Genomic DNA, 17,970 nt, shown 5'->3' with positions numbered 1-17,970 from the left:
TGTTTCTCCAGGTGCTCCTGTTAGTAGGTTCATTGTTCATTGTAAATTGTCTGTGATTAGGCTAGGGTTAAATTGGGGGTAGCTGGGCAGAACCAGCTTGAAGGGCCAGACGGGCCTATTCTACACTGTATCTTAATAACATAAAATTAAATAGAATCCCTTAAATTTTAATGTTAGATACCATAAATTCTAACAGGCAGTGAATTAGAGAGCCATTAAAGTAACAGGCATGTGGTTAGATTTTTTTAATAGCTCTCTAAAGGGCTGAAGCAGTAATTTCTCATACTTTTCCTACAACATAGAAGGGTATATTCAACCCATTCAGTCTTCACTAGATGTCTGAATAATCCCGTCACCCCAGTTATTTCCCCGTAACCTGTTCTCCCTCACACAAGCCCATTTCTTTCAACCTGATTTTCCTTCCACCCACTTGCACAATGGATCATTTGCAGCAACACTCCCTCTGATATATATTTTTTTACAGCTGCTATTGCCAACCATTGCTCAGAGTAGGAAATGTTTACATGGCCTGAAAACTGTGTGGCACTTTAAATGTTTATTTTAGTAATATGCACATCAAACAAACACAAACACAACTCACAACACAAGTGAACGATGTCAGGCAGTCAGAACAACTGACATGCAAAATGGCAGAAGTAAAATATTTTGATTAGAAGGCATCAGCATTCAGTGGGCCAGTGGTTTATTAACAATGAGTTACTGACTTCCATTCTGTGTTTATTGTATTTGTATTGTACAATTTGCTATGAATTTCCTTCATTTTCTGTCTGTATTATTAAAACATGCCCATAATCCTGGGTTTGAATTCTTTAAAGTGTGGCTTTAAAGTTGAAACTCTGACAATGTAAATACATTGAAGTTTTAAAATATTTCAAAGCAAAAGTTGTGTTACATTTATTGTTTAGAAAATTTATGGATTATATTCATTAATGTATAATAATGGGTTATTTCACAATGATATTAACATATATTTCAACATTATATTAACATATAAAAGAAATTATACTATATAAAAGAAGTTGTTGCTTTGTTGCTGCAGGCAACAAAGACAGCCGCACACCCACACAGTTCAGAAGGAACAGTGATTTGCAGTAATCAGTTAACCTATCAACGTGCGCACTATTAGGATGGGGGTGTGGGAGGGGTGGTAATTGTAACTGTAAAACTGAAGGAAAAGTACCGAGTCACATGGAGATGTGTAAACTTAACACAACACCAGAGGTCAGGATTAAAGCTGGGTCACTGGAGCCACGAGATTGCAGCACTACCCCTGCACCCCTGTGCTACCATAAAACTTGGGACATTTCAGATACTTCACTTGAAAAAAGATTAATGCTAGCAGGTGATAAGCCCTTGAAACGTTACTCTTGTACAATCAAAGTTTTTGAAGCGAAGACATCATTTTACCATCTTCATCCATAAACCATATAACTGAACTGTTATACAATAAAGATTGCAAGACAACAAAGAAACAGCAAGTCAGGCAGTTCTGTTGGAGAGAAATAACTGTTCAACAGAAGCATGATCAGATTTCCCTTATCTTTTACAATAGAAAAACCTGCTATGAATTCCCATCATTTTCTGTTTGTATTATTAAAACATGCCCATAATCCCGGGCTTGAAGTCTTCTTTAAAGTCTGGCTTTAAACATTTCGACACAAGCACATTCTAAGCTATAATGCTCAATATTAATTGTAGCCTCTTTTTATCTGTACTAGTAAATGCTGATTACCTTTCTTAGAAATTTAAACCAAATGGCCTTGTAAAATGAAAGAATGGGCTCCCTCACCTCTGCCCCTCTGACCCTCAATATAGGAGACCCTCAGGGCTTTGTGTCCATGATTGTGTCGCCACCCACAGTTCCAATCTGCTAATTAAATTTGCTGATGATACTACATTGATTGGCCTTATCTCAAATAAGGCCTACAGAGAAGAAGACATCACCCTGACAAGAGAACAACCTCTCCCTCAATGTCACAAAAACAAAGGAGCTGGCTGTGGACTACAGGAAAAATGGAGACTGGCTAACCCCTATTGACATCAATGGATCTGAGGCTGAGAGGGTGAACAGTTTTAAGTTCCTCAGCATACACATCACCAAGGATCTCATGTGGTCTGTACATAGCGGCTGTGTGGTGAAAAAAAACACAACAGTGCCTCTCTCACCTCAGACGGTTGAAGTTTGGCATGATTCCCCAAATCCTAAGGACGTTCGACAGGGGCATAATTGAGAGCATCCTGACGGGCTGCATCACTGCCTGGTGTGGGAACTGTGCTTCCCTCAATCACAGGACTCTGCAGTAGTGGTGCAGACAGCCCAGTGCATCTGTAGATGTAAACTTCACACTATTCAGGACATTTACAGAGACAGGTGCGTAAAAAGGGCCTAAAGGATCATTGGGGACCTGAGTCACCCCAACCACAAACTGTTCCAGCTGCTACCATCTGGGAAATGGCCAGGACCAACAGGCTCCAGGACAGCTTCTTCCACCAGGCCATTAGACTGATTAATTCATGCTGATACAATTGCATTTCTATGCTATACTGACTGTCCTGTTGTACATACTATTTATTACAAATTACTATAAATTGCACATTGCACATTTAGACAGAGACATAACATAATGATTTTTCCGCTCCAGATGTATGTAATTCAATTCAAAGGAAAACAAATCATTTAATATCTAACACTTTGAAACAGACTAGTTTTCACAGTTAAGCAGCAAAACTAATGTTACTTTTTGAAATAAAACATATGTTCAAATTAACATGATCAAGTATTTAAAGTTTTCCAAGACTTTGAGACTGATTTGGCAAGGCTTTGCTGGAATACAGATTTACACTCTGAAGTCATTTAATCAAAAAGAAACAATAAATTCCATTCACAATATTTATCTAGTGGCAGGTGATGCATTCGTGCAGTGATGAAAGATTGGCAACATTTGCTGAATCTCTTTCCCTTTTCCCTCCTCCTCAGGTGGAACAGGATTACTCGAGGAATTAACAGAACTCATTGTAACTGAGGTGAATAAAAGTCAGACAGCCTCTGACTCAAAACGTAATCCCTGAGCTGCAGTGTATTTTAGAATAAGTGCATACACTTCTTCCCCTGTCACAATAGGTTGTTTCTGTAAGAGTAGATTGCTGTTGGTTTGAGCCACATTTATAGTTCCCCACAGGGATCTGACTGCGTAACCATCAAACACTGGTTTCAAATTCTGTGGTTGTCTATTTGAGACTTTGAACAGACTAGCATTCAACCCCACAAACCAAAGCACAATTCAGCACTTCATCAGTCACTTGCTGTATTCATGACTCTTTCTGCGGATAGTTGCTGAACAATGTCTCAGTTTAGGAGTTTCGATAATGCTGAAGGAGCATCTAAACATGTCTTGTGTTCTCTTGAGCAAAGAAGATTAAGGGATAATCAAAACATTAGCATAATTGGAAAGGGGAGTAAATTTCCTCCGTGGGTGGGGGGGGGGGGGGGGAGAGGCGATTCAAGAACATGGAGAAAAAATAAAATGAGAGACAGTGAAACCTCTTCCTCAACTGAGGGAAGGGGGTGACGGGATTATCTTTACCCAAAATAGTGGCTGAACCTGGGACACAAATGGAGCTTTCCAGACTGCGGTAACACACTTCCACATTTCCAACCAGTTTATCGCCGATCCCAAACACATTCTGGATGAAAATGTTCTTCCTCAGATTCCCGCTAAACCTCTTACCCTTCCAAGCCCTCTAGATTTAGATACCTCTGCTCTGTGGAAAATTTTCTGATCATCTATCTGATCTGTGCACCACAAAAATTTTATATATCTATGTCAGAAACCCCTTCGGTCTTCTCTGCTCCAAGGAAAACAAACCTACCCTATCCAGTCTCTCCTGTTAACTGAAATGCTCCACCCCAAGTAACATCCTAGTGAATCTCCTTTGTATCTTCTCCAGTACAATCACATTGGGCCTATATTTATGTGGACATCACCAGCTAAGCCAGTATTTATCGCTCATCCTGAGTTACCCTTGAGAAGTTGAAGTTGCCTTCTTGAACCGCTACAGTCCCTGAGATGGAGGTGCTCCCACAATGAGGGAATTCCATGATTTTGACCCAGCGACAATGAAGGAATGGCGGGCGATATGTTTCCAGGTCAGGATGGTGAGTGATTTGGAGGGGGATTTCCAGTTGGTGGTGTTCCCAGGTATTTGCTAGTCTCATCCTTCTAGATGGTAATGGTCGTGGTACTGGGAGGTACTTCCTTAGGAACTTCGGTGTGTTGTTGCAGTGCATCTTGTAGATAGTACACACTGTTGCACCTGTTCGTAAATGGTGGAGGGATTGGATGCTTGTGGAAGGGGTACCAGTCAAGTGGGCTGCCTTGTACTGGATGGTGTTGAACTTCTTGGGTGTTGATGGAGCTGCACTTATCCAAGCGAGTGGCAAGTATTCTGTTACACTCTTGACCTGAGCCTTGTAGATGGAGGACAGGTTTGGGGAATCAGGAGGCAAGTTACACGCCGCAGGATTCCTAGCCTTTGATCTGCTGTGGTAGCCACAATGTTTATATGGCTTGACCACTTCAGTTTTCTGTCAATGGTAACTCCCAGGCTGTTAATAGTAGGGGATTCAGTGATGGAGATGCCACTGACTGTCAAGGGACAATGGTTAGAGCCTGTCTTGTTGTAGATGGCCTTAGCCTGGCACTTGTGTGGCTCGAATGTTACTTGTCACTTGTCAGTCCAAGCCTGGATATTGTCCAGGTCCCGCTACCTTTGTATATGAACTGCTTCACTATCTGAGGAGTTGCAATAGGTGCAGAACATTGCGCGGTCATCTGCGAACATCCCCACTTCTGACCTTATGATGGAAGGAAGGTCATTGATGAAGCAGCTGGAGATGATTGGACCTAGGACTCTTCCCTGAGGAACTCCTGCAGTGATGTCCTGAGGATGAGCTGATTGACCTCCAACCACCTCAACCATCTTCCTTTGTGTCAGGTATGATTCCAACCAGCGGAGGGTTTCCCCCAGTTCCCATTGACTCCATTTTAGCTAGGGCACCCTGATGCCAAACTCGATCAAGTGTTGCCTTGATGTCAAAAGCTATCAGTCTCATCTCTCCTCTGATACTTAGCTCTTTGGTTCATGTTTGGACCATGAAGGTGATGAGATCAGGAGCTGAGAGGCCTTGACAGAACCCAAACTGTAAGCAGGTCATTGCCGAGTAGGTGCTGCATGATAGCACTGCTGATGACCCCTTCTATTTCTTTACTGATGATTTGAGAGTAGGCTGATAGGACGGTAATTGGCTGGGTTGGACGTCTGGTTTCTTGTGTACAGGACATACCTGGGCAATTTTCCACACTGCCAGGTAGATGCAGAAGTTTTACTGGAACAGCTTGGCTAGTGGCGCAGCAAGTTCTGGAGAACGAGTCTTCAGGACTCTTACCAGGATCTTGTCTGGGCCCATAGCATTTGCTTTCAGCTGCTTCTTGATATCATGTGGAGTGAATTGGATTGGCTGAATACTGACACACACACATTCTTGTTGGAGTTATTTATGATCTATGATAATGATCTACATGAAGGGACTGGGAGTATTATTGCAAATTTGCTAAGGGTGCAATGATTGGTGTGAAAGTAAGTAGTCTGCAGAAGGTCGTAGATAATCTCACTATATGGGCAGAAATCTGGCAGATTTCCTTATTTCCAAGCAAGATAGGAGGGGGCAATTGTGTCCATTGAGTCTAACTACCTCACAGAGCAATGCCACCTCCCCAATAACGTTTTCATTTTTTCTTTTTTTTTTGTAATTTATTTTTTTTATTTAAGGTCATCAAACTATATTTCCATAAGATGTATTTCAGACATTGTACATATATATCATATAATCATATATATCACAAATCTCCACAAAGTATTTATCTGAGGTACACACTTATAGAAAAGAGTGGAAAGAAAAAACAAGCAAGTAGGAAGTGATCGTTTTTTTTACAACAGATTCATTGATTTGTGAGAATAAAATCAGGCCTATGAGGCATTATGTAGTTAAGCCATTTTTCCCAGTATGAATCAAATTGTTCCAGTTTATGATTAACAGATGCTGTTATCTTCTCCATTTTGTAAATGTCCATTGTAATTTCCATCCATGTATTTAAAGTTGGGCTCTCCTGTGATAAGCATTTCCTAGCAAGAGTCTTTAACCCATTTTCTCTACAGTCTCTACCATTCACACCGGATTTTACCACATGCCGTAAATCACAGTGGCCAATTAACCTCTTAACCCACATTTTTGGGATGTGGGGGGAAACCGGAGCACCCAGAGTAAACCATGAGGTCACGGCAAGAAGAGACAAAGTCTACACTAATGGCGATGGAAGAGAGACTCAAACCTGAGTCACCGATACTGTGAGGCAATGCCTGTCCTCTGCAGTGTAATACAGGAGGTCAAACAGAAGAAATGCAAAATAAAATACAGTTTAAATGAAAAGACTAGTGAATGCTGCCTGGAATAGGAACTTGTATATCTTTGCTGCCATCGGGAAGAAGGCACACTCAGGACTCACACCACCAGGTTCAGGTTCAGGAACAGTTATTACCTCTCAATCATCAGGCCCTTGGGATAACTCCAGTCTTGCCCTATCATTGAAATGTTCCCATGTTATGGTCAAATGGACTCACATTCAAGGGCTCTTCATCTTATGTTCTCGATATAAGACCATAAAATATATGAGCAGAATTAGGCCATTTGGCCCATCGAGTCTGCTCCAACATTTCATCATGGCCGATCCAATTTTTCTCTCAGCCCCAGTTTCCTGCCTTCTCCCTGTATCCCTTCATGCCCTGACCAATTAAGAAGCTATCAACCTCTGCCTTAAATATATATGGCTTCCACAGCTGCATGTGGCAAAGAATCCGACAGATTCAACACTGTCTGGCTAAAGAAATTCCTCCTTATCTCCATTCTAAAAGGATGCCTCTCTATTCTCTCCCCTGGTCTTAGACTCTCCCACCACTGGAAACATCGTCTCCACATCCACTTTATCAAGACCTTTTACTATTCCATAGGTTTCAATGAGGTCACCTTTCATTCTTCTGAATGGTAGTGAATACAGGTCCAGGAGCTATCAGATGCTCTTCATATGACAAGCCATTCAATCCCGGAATCATTTTCCATGTACCTCCTTTGAACTCTCTCCAGTTTCAGCACATCCTGTCTGAGATAACAGGGCCAGAACGGCTCACAATATTCTCAGTGAGGCCTCGACAGTGCTTTGGGAAGTCTCAACATTACATCCTTGTTTTTATATTCTAGTCCTCTTGAAATGAATGCTCACATCACATTCGCCTTCCTCACCACAGACTCAACCTGCAAATTAACCTTTAAAGAATCCTACGCAAGGACTCCCAAGACCCTTTGCACCACAGTTTAATGTATTTTCTATCCAATTAGGAAATAGTTTACCCTTTCATTTCCTCTACCAAGGTGCATGACCATACATTTCCCAACACTGTATTCCATCTGCCACTTCTTAGCTCAGTCCCTAAGTCCTTCTGCAGCCTCTCTACTTCTTCAAATCTACCAGCCCCTCCACCTCTCTTCATATCATCTGCAAACTTTTCAACAAAGCCATTCACTCCATCATCTGAATCATTGACATATAACATAAAAAGAATCACTCCCAACACAGACTCCATGGAATGCCACTAGTCACTGGTAGCCAACCAGAAAATGCTCCCTTTATTCCTACTCTTTGCTTCTTGCCAATCAGCCAGTGCTTTAGCCATGCTAGAGTCTTTCCTGTAATACCATGGGCTCATAACTTGTTAAGCTGCCTCATGTGTAGAATTTTGTGAAAATCAAAGTGCACAGCATCAGCTGATTCTCCTTCATCTATCCTGCTCATTATTTCTTCAAAGAATTCCAACAGATTTGTCAGGCAAGGTTTTCATTTAAGGAAACCATGCTGACTACTGCCTATTTTATCACATGCCTCCAAGTACCCTGGATCCTCATCCTTAATAATCAACTCCAACATATTCCCAGCCATTGAGGTCAGACTAACTGGCCTATAGTTTCTTTCTTCTGCCTCTCTCCTTTCTTGAAGAGTGGAGTGATATTTGCAATTTTCCAGTCTTCAGAAACCATTCTAGGATCTAGTGATTCTTGAAAGATCATTCCTAATTCCTCCACAATCTTTTCAGCCACCTCTTTCAGAAGCCTGAAGTGTACAGCATCTGTTAGAAGTTACTTATCTACCTTCAGACGTTTCAATTTCCTTCTCTCTAGGAATGGTAACTTCACACACTTCATGACCCCTGACACCTTAAACTTCCAGCATACTGCTAGTGTCTTCCACAGTGAAAACTGATGCAAAATACTTACTCAGTTCATCTATCATTTCCTTGTCCCCCATTAATATCTCTCCAGCATCATTTTCCAGAGGTCCAATATCCACTCTCACCTCTTTTTTACACTTTATGTATCTGAAGAAACTTTGGGCATCCTCTTTAATATTATTGGCTAGTTAGCTTTCATATGCTATCTGTGCTTTCTTAATGACTTTTTTAGTTGCTTTCTGTTGGTTGTTAAAGCTTCCCAATCCTCTAGCTTCCCACTAAATTTTGCTCTATCATATGCCCTCTCATTGACTTTTATGCTGGCTTTGACTTCTCTTGTTAGCCATGGTTGTGTCATCTTTCCTTTGGAATACTTCTTCCCTTTTGGGATGTATATATCCTGTGCCTTCCGAATTGCTGCCAGAAATTCCAGCCATTGCTGCCCTGCCAGTGTTCTTTTCCAATCAATTCTGGCCACTCCTGTCTCATGCCTCTGTAAATTCCACTGTAATACTGATACATCTGACTTTAGCTCCTCCTGTTCATACAGTTTAGCATTTATTTAAGGAGATGGTGCAGGAAGGAAGGCTTCAGATTTTCAGATGGTTGAGCTCTCTTCCGGAGGAGGTGAGACCTGTATAGAAGGGACAGTTTGCACCTAAACTGGAGGGGGACTAATAGCACTAGCATGAGCAGGAAGGTTTGTTAGTCCTGTATGGGGTGCAGGGGGTTGTTTTAAACCTAAGGTTAAGGGAAATGAGAACCAGAGCACCAGAGCAGATAGTGGAGTGGTTATGAAAAAGATGTTGTTAAACCTACATATAAAGTTGGGAATCAGAATACTGAGCATGGTGGACTAATGTTCTGAGTTGTGGATACGTCCCCAGTGGAGGGAGTATTGTAGGAAAGGTGGAAGAGCAAGTGAAATTTTGACATTATGAATTCTAAGGTTGTGATAGTAGGTGATTTTTAAGTTTCCACATATTGACAGGGGCTCTCATACTCTCAAGGTCTGGATGGAATAAAGTTACTAAATAGATATTCTAAATTGGAGAAAGGATAATTTTGATTGTATCAGAAAGGACCTGCAGGAGAGTATTGGGACCTATTGTCTTCTGGCAAAGGTGAACTTGGTAAGTGGGAGGCCATCAAAAGCATAATTTTGAGAGTACTGAGTTTCTATGTTGCTGTCAGAATAAAAGGCAAGGATAAAAGGTTTAGGAAACCTTGATGTTCAAGAGATTTTATGGCCTTAGCTAAGAAAAAGGAGGAGGTGTGTGGAAAGTACAGGCAGGAAGGAACAAAAGCGGTATTGCAGAGTATAAGAAATGCAAAAGAACAGTTAAGAAGGAAATCGGGAGGGCTGAAAGAAGACGTGAGCTTGCTCTAGTAGACAAGGTGAAGGAGAATCCCAAGGGCTTCCACAGATATATTAAGAGAAAAAGGATAGTAAAGGATAAAATTGGCCCTGTGGAAGATCAGAATGGTCATCCATTCATGAAGCTGAAAGAGATGGGAGAGATCTTAAATGGATTTTTTTTGCATCTGTATTTACTCGGGAGGAAAATACAGAGACTATAGAAGTGAAGCAAAGCAACAGTGAGGTTATGGACTGTATGCAGATTACAGAGAAGGAGGTGTTTGATGTATTGAGGAAAATTAGGGATACCCACGACATGACAAGGTGTCCCCTTGGATCCTATGGGAGGCTGTTGTAGAACCTGCAGAAGCCCTAGCAGAGATATTTAAAATGTCCTTGGACATGGGTGAGGTGCTGGAGAATTGGAGGATAGCTAATGTTGTTCCACTGTTTAAGAAACCCTCTAAGAATAAGCTAGGAAATTATAAGCTGTTGAGTCTGCTATCAGTAGTGGGTAAGCTATAGGAAGGTATTCTATGGGAATAGATATATATCTGGTGTTACCTCCATTTTTCTAAAGATGTTTTCATGATTGCTTCAAATATATTCAAGGGATCTGAAGGTAAATATCATAGATTTTGGAAATCTTATTTTAAAACAGAAAATTCTAGAACTACAGCATATCGTGTGGTATCTTACTGACTAACCTGAGAAACATTTTCATCATTTTGCATTATTAATTCTACTTATGCATTTCTACTTTTTATTTGCTTTTGTAATTGCTGTTAAACAATTTTGTTACAGCTAAATCAATTTGTAAAACCATTTTTTACATTTAGCTTCCAAGTTAGCATCAGTTTAAAGCTTTTCTTAGTCCAGTAAATTCCAGTCGGATGCCTTCATGCAGTTATTAAGCTTTTGTAGATCAATGAAATTTACTCCTTTTTCATCCCTCCTCTCCTGAAGATTATGTATCAGCTATAAATCTAGACATATACATTTAATCAGAGTATAAAAATCTTCTTAAATATATTAGAAATCTGAAATCTTAAGAAACCCCTAATATCCACCCCAATGTTCACAGTTCTCTAACTGGAACTGGCCACCCCAATTCTTGCAACGCACTGGAGTGCTGAGGAATGCTGGAGGAACTCAGCAGGCCAGGCAGCATCTATGGAAAAAAGTAGACATTGACGTTTTGGTTCAAAACCCTTCATCAGGACTGAAAAAAAGATGAGAAGTCAGAGACATTTCTCATCTTTGACTTCACATTCACGATTTTCTCATGCTTGTGACCCTAATTCTTGTTTTCATTTTTTAATTCCTTCTTTAATTAAACTGCTACTTCATCCGCTGATACTCATGAGGGAGTAAAAGACATTACTGTCTCATTGTTTTACTAAATTGTTTTTATTCTGCCCTTTAAAGGGATTGTTATGTTTCTGCTTACCCTCAAACACCTAAAAAGTGTTTAAATCTTGGGAGACAAGATCAATATTAAAACCCATCTACCCACCCATCGGAAAAGCGCTGGATGACCCAGGTCATAGCGATCCAACTCCTCCCATATTTCCAAAAGACACAACTGCAGAATCAACGTAAGATTCAGGAAGAAAATGTTGCTTGTCCACCCTAAGGTTCTCTAAAGATCCAAAGCCCTTCTTGAGCCACCTATTGCCAAATTGATATATGCCCATAGCTGGAGACAGTACATTGTGTTCCTGTTACATTTTACAAGGCAATCAATTTTAGGATAGACCAAGAATAGTATTCAGTGAATCACACACACACACACCTACATTCAAAGATCAACAAACTGAGTGTTAACTTTTAAAATACAAATAACATGACAGCAGCAGCCCCCTGTAAACTCCTTGCTGGACATCTTTTGATGGAACTGAATGTTCTCATTATACTTCAATTGACAGCAGTAAAGCTTCATTAACAACTTAATATCCTAAAACAAGGAAGCAACCCGGAGGCAATGGAGAAAGCCTTAAGAACCAAGCTCATTGCAAAAAGATGCTAATATTCACTTCAAACCTGTAAAAAGAAATACTGATAGTTTGTATGCAGAATTTCTAGAAGCAAAGCATTAAAGCATATATCATTCTTCCTGAGCTTTGCAGCACTTGAACTATAAATCAATAACTAACAAGTCAAGGGCATTAAAGCATATGGAAATAAAAAATGTAGCTGCCTATTCATATTCACCATGTTTCATTCAGCTATCAAAGCAAAAACAATTTTCATTACTTCCGGCCTGAATCAAAGAAACTAAGATCTGTACTGCAGATTCTCATGCACGAATCTTTGATGGTAGTAGGACAGTTTAACAATTGAATTAAGAGTTATAAGGGATAAAAGCCAAGAGGTTATGCCAAACCACTGAATAATGCAAGTTCCAGCCAGAACATCATGTTCAGTCAATGAGAAAAGGGTGCTGGAGGCTCTTAATAACGGACGCTGTCTTTCTGAGACACCGCTCCCTGAAGATGTCTTGTGTACATTGTAGGCTAGTATCCAAGATGGAGCTGACTACATTTATAACCCTCTTTTGGTCCTATGCAGTAGGGTCCCCCCCCCCTCCATACCAGACAGTGACGCAGCCTGTCAGAATGTTCTCCACAGAACATCTATAGAAGTTTTTGTGTGTTTTTGTTGACATAACATTTTATTCAAATTTGGTTAGTAAAATCACATTCCATCCTTTCTGAAACTGTGTCCTGATCTTACATCTACAGCACCATTAGAAAACATATATTCATTGTGCGCTGGCCATTGTTATGCTACAGACTGCCGAACTCCATCAGAAGCTGGACAATGTTGAGGATGGCCATGGAATGGTGTGTGCTGCAGACTAAACTACAGAGTAAAAGGCAGCTGTGTTGGACCATCTGACCACTTACTCCAACTAGGAAGGAAATGATCCTGGATTTGGTGCTGGACCACATGAATCAGAAATTCACAGCACAAAAGTAGCCTGTCATAATTATACAAGTCAAAGAATGGACTTTCAATTCATCACCCACATCCCAGCACTGGATTCCTAACCCTGCAGATAATGGCTATTCCTGGGCCAGGGTATGTTTTTAAATGTTCTACTTACTCCATCTTTTGAGGTGGTACATGCTGGATCCCATCATTTGACTAAGTTAAACAGTTCCACCTATTCCTTCTACCAATTAACTTAAATCCTGTTAACTACTTCCCTTCTAAGAAAAATATATCCTATCCCTTTATCTTCAACTTTATACACTATGAAATAACCCTCAGTTCCTTTTATTTCAAAACAATCTATAGTGACTCACAATCCTCACAAATTATATCATGCATCGTGGTCAAGAGGACTACACCTCCATTAACATTTCCCTCTACCTGCCTATTTCATAGCATTTCCACTGGCTGAGCTGACACAGTCCTCCGCATTTAATTAGAAGATAAATTATTAATTATACACTTTTGCTTAACAAGTTGGCAAGTAAAGAATTGCTGTGTTTGGATTTCTACTGCCAATAATGTCAGGCTGAATGATTGAACTCTCTACCACACGACTTGGAACATTAATTGAGGTAGCTGGTAACATTCATTATTAGTGTACCGCGACAAGCTCTGAAACATTGTCAAAAGAAAATCAATCACCAAAGCTTTAATTTAATATGTTGCTTGTTACTGTGGTGGAACTCTGTACAAGAAGCCACAGCCCCATCATTGTATGCCAGTAATCACTGACTAATGACTCCTTTATATTGGAAATCTCCATCATTTGCGATGCACCATATCCTGAATTTATAGCTTCATAGCTCACATGGCAAAGACACATACTATAGAGAAGCATTTAAAATATAGTTCAAATCTTATCTTAGTGCACTGTACTTAATCAATTTTAAGTGTAATTATTGATACAGAGAAAATGGAAATTAAAGCATAATACTTAAACTATAATCAAAACAACAACATAGATATTTTAAAAGTTTTCCACATGCCTCACCAGATGGATAATCTCTAAGGAAACTAGAATTTTTTTAATGTGTTCTTTTTTAAGTCTGTTAGAAACCTAATGAATGTTTAAAAAATCTTAACATTGCTTTTATGAACTAGGATTAGTAGATTACATAATTAATGATGATGATCAATTCTTATTAAATCTGTATTACCTCATCAGAGTTCCAATAACTCCATTCATAGATATAGCTTAGAGTTAATAATAATAAATTACCTTTTCATTTCATTAATTTATAAATGAACCAGTAAAATACCAGGAAGGGTTTGCAGGCAAAGATGATGATCAATATGTCAAACCAATAACCTTTTAAAGAATGTTTCAACCAATCATCATTAGCTGGGCTACTGATTTCAGATCTACAATGAGCAATTTTTAATGAAGATCAATTTTTAATAATTCTCTGATACCGGATGAGTGGCTTCTAAATTATTAGTTGCCTCGCTCTGAGAAGCACAAGACTTACACGGTACAGTGTTCAAGAATTGGTAATAATACAATCAGTAGTTTGCTTTCCTATGCATTTGCCATATAAGATTAATCTACAGTAAAGGCAATACTTCAAAGTTATTGCTGGGTATTCTGATAGTAAATACATATCAGCTTGCATTAAATATGATTTAAAATCAAATTATGGTTCTATGTGTGCAAGAAGCTGTAAAAATAACTGAATGTAATAGCATCATCACTGATGCAGGGTTTCCTGACAACTAAAGTAATTTGAAAGATACAAAACAAAAGTGTCTTGAGATAGAACATCATTTGGAAACAGAGTTAACAGGTTTCTCTATTAAAGCACTGCTAGAAGTTCAGATGGAGAAATCTTGTTTTCATTTACAACTTAACTGAAACTGAGAATTATTTTAGTCAGAGGAATAATGGGTGAACCAGTAAGTGAGCAGTCCCTCCAAGCTCATCAGCATCCATGTTGACTTTTGGCCAGGGCTGTTTGACCATTGTCATCCTGTGTAGGGATTGCACCTTCTCTGCACAGCGCAGAAGGAAAAACTTTCATTTGTGTATTATCTTTTCCAACCTCAGATTGCCCAATGTCTAAATGACCCTTTCCTACTCAAGCTGCCATTGGACCATCTACCACCTACACAGACTATGAAATCCACTCTCAAGGTTCCAATCTCATCAACCTTATAACAGTAAACTTTCTATTCTCTGAGAGATGAGAGAGGTGATAGCCTTGCCAATATTACCTCTGACAATGAGAAACATTCCCATTATCCAGTCACCAACTCAAAGGCAAAGCTGAAGCAACACTTCCTGTTCAGGACAGCCACCTTAACCATGAGTGACTTAGGGGCAACATACTGGGTTCTTGCTGTGACCATGACAGGTGAATCAGGTTGGGTTCAGAATGTTTGGGCAGGAGATTAAGAGCCATGGCATCAATGAAGACTTTACTGAATAGAGTTTCTAGATCCTGTCAGGATCTCCCGATGATCAACATATGCTCAGGCTCATGCTCTCCAAAGCAGGCATCACCACAATATGTTACATTCACTGTAAGTTCAACTCTCCTACTTCCGTGCCCAGTTTCCTCTTCTGCCTTAGAGGTTCAGGTCACTTTAAACAGACTTCTCAGGAGTGCAGGCATTTCACGAATGACCTGGACTCTGCAATTTTTTTGATGAAAATGTGAAGTTTGAAAATTGCAGTGCTGTTTTAAGAGACTGCTATACTTATAACCATATAACAATCACAGCACGAAAACAGGCCATCTCAGCCCTCCTAGTCCGTGCCGAAAATTCTTTCTCCAGTTTGCTAAATATTTCCACCATTGTTTAAATTCTATTTCCTCTACAGATTGTCATGAATGATTTCTTTTGAACTTTAAAAAAAATCCTTTCATCATCATCTTTCTGAAAGGTCCATGAACATGACCCCTTATTCCTCTTCTGCTCTATTTAGCTTGCAATTTTTAGTTTATATTTTATGTCTTCGTTCTGTACTGCTGCCAAAGAGCAATAACTTCCACATCATGTTTGGCTCTGGTAATACAAGGGGTGATTGATAAGTTTGTGGCCTAAGGTAGATGGAGTCAATTTTAGAAAACTTAGCACATTTATTTTTCAACATAGTCCCCTCCTACATTTACACACTTAGTCCAGCAGTCGTGTAGCATACGGATCTTGGACCTCCAGGAAGTGTCCACAGTAGGGGTGATTGATAAGTTTGTGGTCTAAGGTAGAAGGAGATTAGTTATACAGCTCTCATTAAATGCACATTCAGTTCAACTCTTTAAGTGATTATGCAGAAAGTTTGAAGTTAATAACTCATTGGGGTGATTGATAAGTTCATGGCCCAGGGTAGACAGAGATGAGTTATTATGCTCCATGACCGCTGGACTAAGTGTGTAAATGTAGGAAGGGACAATGTTGAAAAATAAATGTGCTAGGTTTTCTAAAATTGACTCCTTCTACCTTAGGTCACGAACTTATCAATCACCCCTCATAAACCTGATTCTGATCCTGACTACTCTATTTCTGCTAAATTTCCAATAATTGGTTTCACAAACTTTGAACAAAAGGACTGGGTTTAAATAACTGCAAATTGCAATTTAAAAATCAATAATTTACCAATTCCCTTGTATCTGAAGCTTTCAAAATAGGACTGATAACCATCTCAGAAAAAAATACCTTTACTTTGCAGCTGAAGCCATAATAACATATCGGGAATATTATATCATTCTCACTTGCAAACAGTTTGATGATATTTGTACATTTTGCACATCTATTCATGAATTAACAAAGGCAAAAGTAACTGTAAGAAAATGAGAATAAAATCAGATAAGGATTTCTGGCCCCTCAGGAAAAACTGTTACTGCAGGCTGCTCAACAATCCACTCAAACAATACATCAGGAACAGTGAAGATAACAACTGTGGTCAGTCAGAGTCCAGCATGGAAGCAAGTTTTTCAGCCCAGCTCATTCATGCAAACCAACAGACACGATTCTCCATGCTCCTTCTTTAGATCCTCGTATGGAAGATACTGTGCTGTGAAATCAAACGGACACCAGAATCACTATCCCATCAGAAGAACAAGCTGCTGCTACTGCACAAGGATTCCAAAGCACCCGGTCAGAACTGAGCACCAGCAATCTCACTTTGGAAGTTCTCAGAAGCAAAAATAAATAAGCTTTCCTTCAAACATCCCTTTTGCAGTTCCTTCAACCAATTTGTGAAAGTTGAACAGTACAGAGCAGTCTAACCTGAAATATTTTAGGTTAGCATGTATTCAGTATATTTTACAACAATGGAGAGACTGTCTGAAAGGTTACCAAGGCTCACCCCAATCTTATGCTTGGATTTCCTTTAGAAGAAGAGGAACTTCTCTATCACTTCATAGCAGACAACACAGCAATGTTGAAAATGACAGCACAAGAGAGTGTAGATGCTGGAATCTGGAGCAACACGAAATCTGCTAGAGGAACTCAGCAATCCGAGCAGCAACTGTGGGAGGAAAGGAATTGTCGATGTTCCAAGAGAAATATCCATGCCTCATGAGTCTGGCCTTTCTCAACCCATTGAGGTCCTCCACACCTTCAATGCAATACATGGGTAGAGCTTGAGTGGTTCTGGAAAGGGCAGGAGAAAGGGGCTGGGTCTGAAAACCTGGTTAAAGAAGTGGATTTTAGGAGGGGTTCTAGAGGCAAAACGATGAAAGAATTTAAAGGAGGAACTCCTGAGACATTTAGTTAAAGGAGCTGGTAAATAGTAAGAAGAATAGGGCTAAACTGGGTGGATAGAATGGGCAGAGAAGTGGCAGCTGAAGTTCAGTGCAGAAGAATGGCCAGTGGTACACTATTGACAAAAAGTGACACAGATGTTCAGGTCAATGATGTATCTGGTGAAGCTGCTGTCTCAGAGTGTCTGTGACCCCAGGGAAGGGTGTAAAAATAGGTTGCAAGAAAAAGTAGTGAGAGATGGGTTTGCTCTTAGACCCATCTTAGGCTCCATAGGCCTCCTTCAGCAAAGCAAAGAGCAAGAAAACATAGGATCAAGCTAAAGGCATATTTTCAAAGAAGCAGCAAGAACAAGTGTGGGAATTTTTTTTGAAGTGGCAGGAATTGAGGGATACTAGTTAGTGCAACATTTGGAACTCTGGAACTAAAGAATAATAGCCAATTATCTTGCACTTGCATTTAAAAAAAGTAGTTAAACCACAAATTGAATCCAATTCTGGTCACTACAGTTTAGGAAAGAAAATCCTAGAAAGAGCATGGGGAAGATTTAC

Source organism: Hypanus sabinus, chromosome 9 (assembly GCF_030144855.1).
Source record: "Hypanus sabinus isolate sHypSab1 chromosome 9, sHypSab1.hap1, whole genome shotgun sequence".
Lineage (NCBI taxonomy): Eukaryota > Metazoa > Chordata > Chondrichthyes > Myliobatiformes > Dasyatidae > Hypanus > Hypanus sabinus.
The sequence above is the reverse complement of the archived record's forward strand: the minus strand, read 5'-3'. Positions refer to the sequence as shown.